This window comes from Magnolia sinica, chromosome 7 (assembly GCF_029962835.1).
Source record: "Magnolia sinica isolate HGM2019 chromosome 7, MsV1, whole genome shotgun sequence".
Lineage (NCBI taxonomy): Eukaryota > Viridiplantae > Streptophyta > Magnoliopsida > Magnoliales > Magnoliaceae > Magnolia > Magnolia sinica.
The window spans coordinates 75525804-75534007 of NC_080579.1; the positions used below are offsets into that span (position 1 = coordinate 75525804).

At 39.2% G+C, this 8204-nt stretch overlaps 1 long non-coding RNA gene across 1 annotated transcript; it reads right to left on the minus strand.

Annotated features, from left to right (window-relative positions):
- Positions 1 to 260: 260 nt before the first annotated feature.
- On the minus strand, positions 261 to 1547 carry LOC131252137 (uncharacterized). The gene is made up of 2 exons (XR_009174208.1): positions 821 to 1547; positions 261 to 718 (listed from the first exon to the last, which is right to left on the minus strand). It is a non-coding gene; the product is annotated as an uncharacterized LOC131252137 (long non-coding RNA).
- Between the last annotated feature and the right edge of the window lie 6657 nt (positions 1548 to 8204).

Sequence of the window (8204 nt, forward strand, 5' to 3'; positions counted from 1 at the left end):
CAAGAAAACTATACTTCACTGGTGGTTGAAAACTACCGGTAAAGTCTTTACCAGCGGTCAGGTAACCGCCGGTAAAAGTTCCGTCGGTAAAGGCCTTGCCGGCGGTCAAAGACCTTTTACCCGCGGTTGTGCTGGATGACCCAATACCGTCAGTTTTTCAAAAAAATGGTCAAAAGCTACGGGTTAAATCCGTAGCCATAGACCAAATCTTTCTTATTAAAAATAAGTTAAATTGAAGAAAAAAATTTGGTAAAAATGTAAAAGAATCACAGATTGCAAAACAAAAATAATGGATTCACTTATCGAAGGAGTAAAGCCATCAAATAGATTTTTCCCTGCTTTTGAATCTGCTAATATATTCCTAGCATTTCGAATATATGATGTCAAACCACCTGGATAGCTTGAATTAAGCTGAGTTACCTAGAGAAAAGAGCTACTTCACATTAACAAACAGATATGTGAAGAGCATTAACAATCTAGCTGATAGGTACAAAGCAATGTAGGTTTCCAGAAACCCATCAAAATCAGTTTGGTCTTCTACCAGAAATTTGTGGTCAGCAAGGCTTCCAAAGATAAATTTCAAAATAATCATAATAATAACAAATATAAATATTTGAGTGAGGAAAATGGAAGGTTAAAAGTTGAAACCGATGTTAAACTTTTGTTGCTTGGACTTGAAAATAATCAGAGACCATTTAATTTTTCCAGGATACAGCAGCTGAGTTGTTAAAATATACTGAGAATGCATGGAATACAAGGCTCTTAGACTCGTAGGAACCAAAATAATAATAACAAAAAAAAAAGTGCCATGAAAATGAACCTGATCAAAGAAACTTCTCTTTTCTTCATCATCAACACCTTGTTCAGGCCAATGTGCAAAAAGATGACTTTGTCCCTCCGCCAACGACATTTTTACAAGCTCAATCTGGCAATCAACAATCAAGATAATGAAGGCAATGAGAATGATATTAAAGTAGAACTTTTGAGAATGGTGCCTGAATCTTTTGATGTAGATTTCCTCATCAGTGGATATTGCATGAATAAAGAAGTAATTAGTAAGAACGCGCTTTTTGTGACGTGAATCATGTATACAATGAATGAGTTTGTTTGAAAAGCGAAAAGCATACTTCTGAATAAGAAGAAAACATAGAAGAATAGGTCAGAACAACTTATAGGATATATTACACATCAAATGTGTTTCCGGAGTAGTACATTTAATGCCATAAGTAGCTAACTTATCATACAAAGAGTTTGCTTGATATCAAACATGAGAAAGCCGACCAATAAGAATTTTGCTTGATTTCATGATATCTAAAGAACAACCACCAAAGAGGATCCCCATTATGACATCCATCCAAGCGTGCTAAAAAGGTCTCCCTCAACCATAAGCATGATCACTTCCCCAATTAATTTTACCCCATTCCGAAATACTACAACATCTAATCACATTCATATTCCCAATCTACATGGCCATGGCGAAGATTGTGTAGCTATCTAAATATAAAACAATCCACCAAAACCAACCCAGCCAAAGTTTTCTTTACTGCTACGAGGTGCCTTCCAATGTCTCTTGGCCTTTACCAGAAGGACAGCTGTGACAATACTTAGCTTTATCCAAACGCCACACAAGGTTGAGAACAGCAGGAACTGACAAAAAAATCTCAGTCACGATATTGTTGAGAATGGGGGGGGGGGGGTGTTGATTGTACTTCTATATTTAATACTTCTCTTAAGAGTATTAAGTATGATAAAACATGGTATTTTGAAAAAATATCTTTTAAGAAGACATGAGGAGAAAATGAAAGGTGGAGAGATAAGATGTTCAGAGGTAACTGTAGGAAGACTGGGACAGACAGAATTAAGAATGGGATAATCTGAAGTATTGTGAAGCTCTAAAGATGGACAGCCACTATGTCGTAATCTCAAGATCTCTTCGATTCTTGTTTTGTTGGTATGACCTTCATATATTTTATATTTCACAGCAACCTCATTAATTCTTGGTGTGTTGTGTTTCAAATCTAGCCTGCATATTACAACCTTGGGGTGGTCTATTATGAGATGATGTAATATGATTTGGCTCTTAGCTGCACTACAGAGGCCTATCTATGCCAAAGCATATATAAAAACATGGGTATTATATATAAAAACCATGGGGACTTGGAATTAGCTATTGCTTGCTACGAGAGGTAGTCCACTGGTTATTTGCTCTCATATTTGTAGTCATAAATAGTGCATGACTCTTGATGCATTTTGATTGATATTTATCTTTAGTGATGGATGTTCTGCTGTGTCAGATGTTTGACACTGTCTCTAAATTTTGAGATTGCCAAGAATTACATGGAAATAGCCCTATTTCGCCATATTGAAATCGAATTAATAACACTCAAAACACCCTTTTTCTTTCTTAAGGTCATCCTAGCCATGATGTATGCATTGAACCATTGCACTCATCAAGATATTTCCACGAAACATTGAATCCAATCCTCTAGCCCTATTTCGCCATTCTATCTGTAGAAGAAAATTGGCCAACGTTCACATACGGCCGCTTAGCTAGAATCTATAGGTGTGTTTGGCCATTGAATCGTGGTTGGCAAGACTCCTGAGCAACCAGGTAATACAGGGCAGTTGGAAAATGAAACCTGCATCAAGTAGGAACTAGTAACTTTCAAATGTAGCCTAAGATCGTTTCATTCTATTTTAAAGAGTTTTAACACATTAAAAGATTTTTAAATACACAATAATAAACGTCCCCATTCTCTATACAGAGATGCACATGGATGCAAAGTTACTCTCAGAGAAAGATTGATGCATATCAATGAGAGATGAAAGGAAGCATATACACACAAGCTTAAGTCACACAATCAATGTAGTCGCGTCATCATAAAATGTCAGCAAGTGTTAAAGCCTGCTAAAAGTACTGACTAATTGAAGTTCAAAGGAATGAACAGGAACATGGATGTTTTCTTCCATAACAAGGGTGCTTAATTTCATTTCTCCAAAAATTGTAAAGCTGCAACTTTCATTGAGTGCTATCCACAAAAATAAAATAAAAGTCAGAACTTACTGTGAAATGATCAACACGGCGATTTTGTGAAGCCAGATAATGCAACCTCATGAATGCTACTCTATTGTATTCCTTGTAGAGCATATAACAAGTCCATATTGTGAATGCATATGCCATTCCTAAGTGGGCCCAAAACCTGAAATTGAAACCGAAAATGTTCCTTTGCATAAGATACCATCCAATTATAAAGAGAAAAGGAAAAAAAGAGCAATACACAGAATGATTTGAAAAGAACCATCATTAAAAGGATACATGCACCTAAACAAAATAAGGCCTTGGATTACGAAAGGATGACTAGCTTCTAAGATCAAACTAAAAGCTAAGCCATGCATGAGGTATAAAAGAAAAAATATCATGAAAAACATTCGAAAGGGCTAGCATATAAGGAATCTAACTTGCTGATAAAAATAGAATTTTGGGCTTATTTGGAGAGGGGCAAATCCAGGCTTCTTTGGATCTTTTTATCTGAAAGGATAGGATCTGAAAGAAAATCTGATTTGGTCAATTGATCTTGTCATGGGCAGTGGCCATGCTGATATTAGAAGGCAAAGTTTTAACAGCTCCCTTCCATCTCCCTCTCCAAACAGAATGAATAGGGGCTATCCTCTACATTTGATTGGAGATGCACCCCTGTCCAAAGACTCCAATCTCTTAACTAGGGATGCAATTCAGGCGGTTGGGTCGGGTTGAGGGGTCAACCTGAGCCTGCTCTAATCTCGAAAAGACCCAACCAGCCACCCGATCCAACCCAAATTTCAACCCAAGGTGCCCAACCTGAGCGCAACTCAAATTCTTGTCCTCAACCCTGAACCGACCTGGCCCAAATACATATGAATATTCCCAACCTGACCTAACCCGACCCGAATTTTCTCAACCCGATTTGAAATCGGATTGGAGTTTTCCAACCATAACCGGACCCAAGGACCCTAAGTAACAACCCAACCCAAACTCGGGTTAGGTTAGTTCCACCCTACTCTTAACCATAGGAAGTGAAAGGACACGAACCATTCCACCCTCAATAAACAGAGAATAGAAAAGTCATTGCAAGCTGGAAGGGAGTACAGTTTTCAGCAGGGAGGAGCCGTATATGAATATTTTAGTGGTATTGATTACAGATGAATGAAGCATGAAGCGAAGCAGTAACGGATTCGGGTGCGGGTGCGGGAGCAGGGAAGCATCTGTACCATAAAGTTAGCAAGTATAATCTGCTAAGAATCAGGAGTGGCTGCTCGAGTCCAAAGGTAATTTGAAGCATGAGCAGCACCTAGTTAGAAGGATCGTCCAACTGAGCTATTGACTATTGCAGTCTTTAAAAAAAAAAAAATAGTACAAGTATAGATCTCATGGAATCACAAACAGGCCATGCCCCAAAAATCTCCTCCATTACAATCAGATGGCTGAAAATCTCATCCATTACAACAGGCCATCTGGTGGATTTTTCTTTTACCAGCTGGCCAATTGCAGACCACTAATCAGATGAGGGAGAAGTTTGCCAATCCCAATCCCAAATGAAAAACCCCAATTCCAACCCCAATCCCAAAAGAAACACCTAATGCGGACACTAGATTATTCAAAGTATATCAACGCAGGAGGCGTGCATTACCCGTGTCAATGTAGTTAGATGCCGGATACGGGTGGGGTCTATAGAGGTTGAAGACCTTACACATGTGTTCATGACATGTGTAAGTTGCTTAGAGGAGACATTTGGACCATTGGATCGCGAGGATGGTGTGATCAGACCGTTGGATCATCACGGCACACCTTCATTACACCACCTTCATGGCACTATCATCAGGGGCCCATCGGGCATCTTAAATTTACATTTAATTTATGAACATTTGAGTTAATTAAGTTTTGAGATAGTTTGTACACAATTTTGTGCGAATTTCTTTTTTTTGAAACTTTTTTTAATAGGGGTATTTTGGTAATTTTATGTAATTACGAATTTATAAGGGTTGCCCTAAACCCATAGCATGTTATGTGATGTTTTATGAAAAAGAAAAAAGAGTTTTTTGCTTCTGACAATTTCGTCTTCGACTTCCAGTGATTGGAAGAGGGTGTGAGGCCCAAGTAAACGATTTCTCATCCCCTACTTCTTTCTCCTTCTCTCTTTTCTCAAGGTAATATTTTCTTTAATCTCATTCTCTTCATTTTCTCTTAAAACCTTTAGATCTAGAAGCCAGTTTTTGTTTCTTTTTTATCTAAATCATTAGATCTCAAAAGATTTTCATCCCCCACATAAAATCCATTACCCAAATCTAAATTTGAAGAACCACCAATTCTTTTATGAATTTTCCAGATTTTCCAATTCAGGAAATTCCTATTTTTCTGGATTAAAAAATCCACTTGGATCGTTAGACAGACCTATTACAAGACGAAAGTTCTATCTTTCGCCGGATCTAACTAAACTCAAATTTTAAGATTCAATACTTCATGTTTGTGATGGATGGCCACAATCAATACTATATTAACCTTATTTGGTTCTTGTTTTATAATGTATAAGGCTGATATTTTATTTGTTTTTTTTACATTGCATAAATCTGCCCCTTTCAAATACCATGCTCATTTAAGGTTGTATTAGGTCGTCCTGCATCAAATTTTGGTATCAAAGTCAGGTTTCTTGCATTGGGTTGTCTTAGATCGAGTTATCAAGAGTCTAGATTTTTATTTATTTATTTATTTCTAGGGTTTCATGCATCACATATAGAGTCTAGATCTGAAAATTTCATATTTGTACAAAAAAAAAAAAAAAAAAAGAGTCCAGATCTGAAATTTTTTACATTTACATCATTTTAAAGGTTATGATCATTGGTGTCTATAGTCTTGTGTCAAAACAATTTCCTAGAGTCGTGTTTTAGGAAACCTAAGTTGAGTCTTATTGTGTATGCCCACTCGAACTGGTAGAGGATTTGGTCTACACCCGATTTTCAATATGGAACAGTTGACTGAGATGTTGAACACGATCAACCAACGTTTGACCGCCATTGAGGCACAATCTAGGAATACGAATACCCATATGGATCAGATAGAAACATCCCTAAGAGAAATCTCCGACATTGGAGTGGATGAACAGTCTCACGTAGGGGGAGTAGTTAAGGAACAGGTAGGAAATCGTAGTAGAGGTCGTGGAACACGTGGCCGAGGGGTAGGACGTGGAGCGGCACGAAATCCGCAGCCCGCTGTCGAGTATCAAGACCGTTATGATGTCGATGAGAGGGTCTTAAAGAGTGTTAAAGTAGATGCTCCTAGTTTTGATGGGCGTCTTGACCCAAAATCATTCATTGATTGGTTAGCAGGCATGGACCATTATTTCGAATGGTATGAGATGTCTACGAACCAACAGGTGCGGTTTGCGAAAATGAAACTTGTGGGTCAAGCTAAATTATTTTGGACAAATACGGAGCGTAGGATCGAGAGATCAGGAGGTGTCCCAGTCGCGCATTGGGTAGAGATGAAGGAGTTATTAAAGGAAAAATATCTTCCTCTCTCTTACCGTCAAAAGCTCCTAGATCAATGGCAAGCATGACGCCAAGGATCTATGTCAGTTGCAGATTACATCGCAAAATTTGAGGAGTGTATGATGCGGTGTGATATTCAGGAGGATCCCTTAGTAACGTTGGCACGTTTCAAGGTGGGTCTTCGCATGAATTTGTAGCGTGAGCTTATGACCCATGCAGTGAGTGACTTGGATCAAGCTTACCAAGTTGTACAGGAGTTAGAGCTTTACCTAAAGTCTCCTGTCACGAGGCGCTTTGAGTCCCGAGACTCTACTGTTAGATCTAGTTTTTAGGGAATCAAACCTAACATTGGAAGTCAGCCTAGGGCGTAGGCTAGTGCACCGCCTAAGCCTAATGATGATAAGCGCAAAGGTGTCCTTGGTGCCAATCCTGGCAATGGTAGTCACTTGAGATGTTATGAGTGCAGAGATATAGGTCATTTCGCATACCAGTGCATGACAAAAACTCGTGGGAAAGCCTTAGTCATAGACGAGTCAAATGAAAATGCGGATGACTTGGGTGATTATGAAGTTGAGGAATATCACCCAAAGATAGGTGCTAGTGATTATGAAGAAGAATAACCAGAGACTACACCACTAGTTGTAGTTAGATGTGCTTTAATGCAGGCCAAAGAGAGTGATGATTGGCGCAGAAGCACAATTTTCTACACGTTTATCAAGAGCGGTGACAAAAATTGCAAAGTCATCGTGGATAATGGTAGTTGCACCAATGTGGTCTCAGTTAGTACAGTCACTCGTTTGGGTTTGAAGTCCATCCCTCACCCTCAACCCTACAAGGTTTCTTGTGTTAACACGCTTTCTATGCCTGTGTCCCAGCAGTGTTTAGTCCCTATCCAAATCGGTTCATATCAAGACATGTTGTGGTGTGATGTTTTTCCTATGGATGTAGGTCATATCATTCTAGGAAGGCCGTGGTTATACGATAGAGATGTCACGATTTTTGGTCGCTCGAACGTGTGTACATTCACGCATAAAGGCAAGAAAATCAAGATTAATCTGTTGTCACCCAAGAGCCACATGGACAAGGCTAGGGATGTGAAAATGAGCGAGTCAAGGAAGGATGTGAGGAAATCTATTCCGAAGTCTCTACATATCATAAATGCAAAAGAGTTTGAGAAAGAGGCAGAGGATGATTCGACGGTGTACGCCCTTAATGGCTAGGGAAGTTACACCCGAGGTTCATGTAGAGTTACCCCTTAAGGTGACTTCAGTTCTTGAGGAGTACAGTGATATATTCCCTGAGGATTTACCGGATGCGCTTCCACCTATGCGGGACATCCAACATGCCATTGATTTCGTCCCGGGGTATACTTTACCGAATCTTCCTCATTACAGGATGAATCCTGCAGAGCATGCAGAGTTGTTTAGACAGGTAAATGAGCTCCTGCAAAAAGGTTTCATTCGTGAGAGCATGAGTCCGTGTGCCGTACCAACATTATTAACACCAAAGAAAAATAGTACATGGCGGATGTGTGTGGATAGTAGGGCTATTAATAAGATCACAATCAAGTATCGGTTTCCAATATCGAGGCTTGATGATATGTTAGACATGATGGCCAGATCCACCATTTTTTTCAAGATCGACCTCAAGAGCGGGTATCACCAGATACGCATACTCCTAGG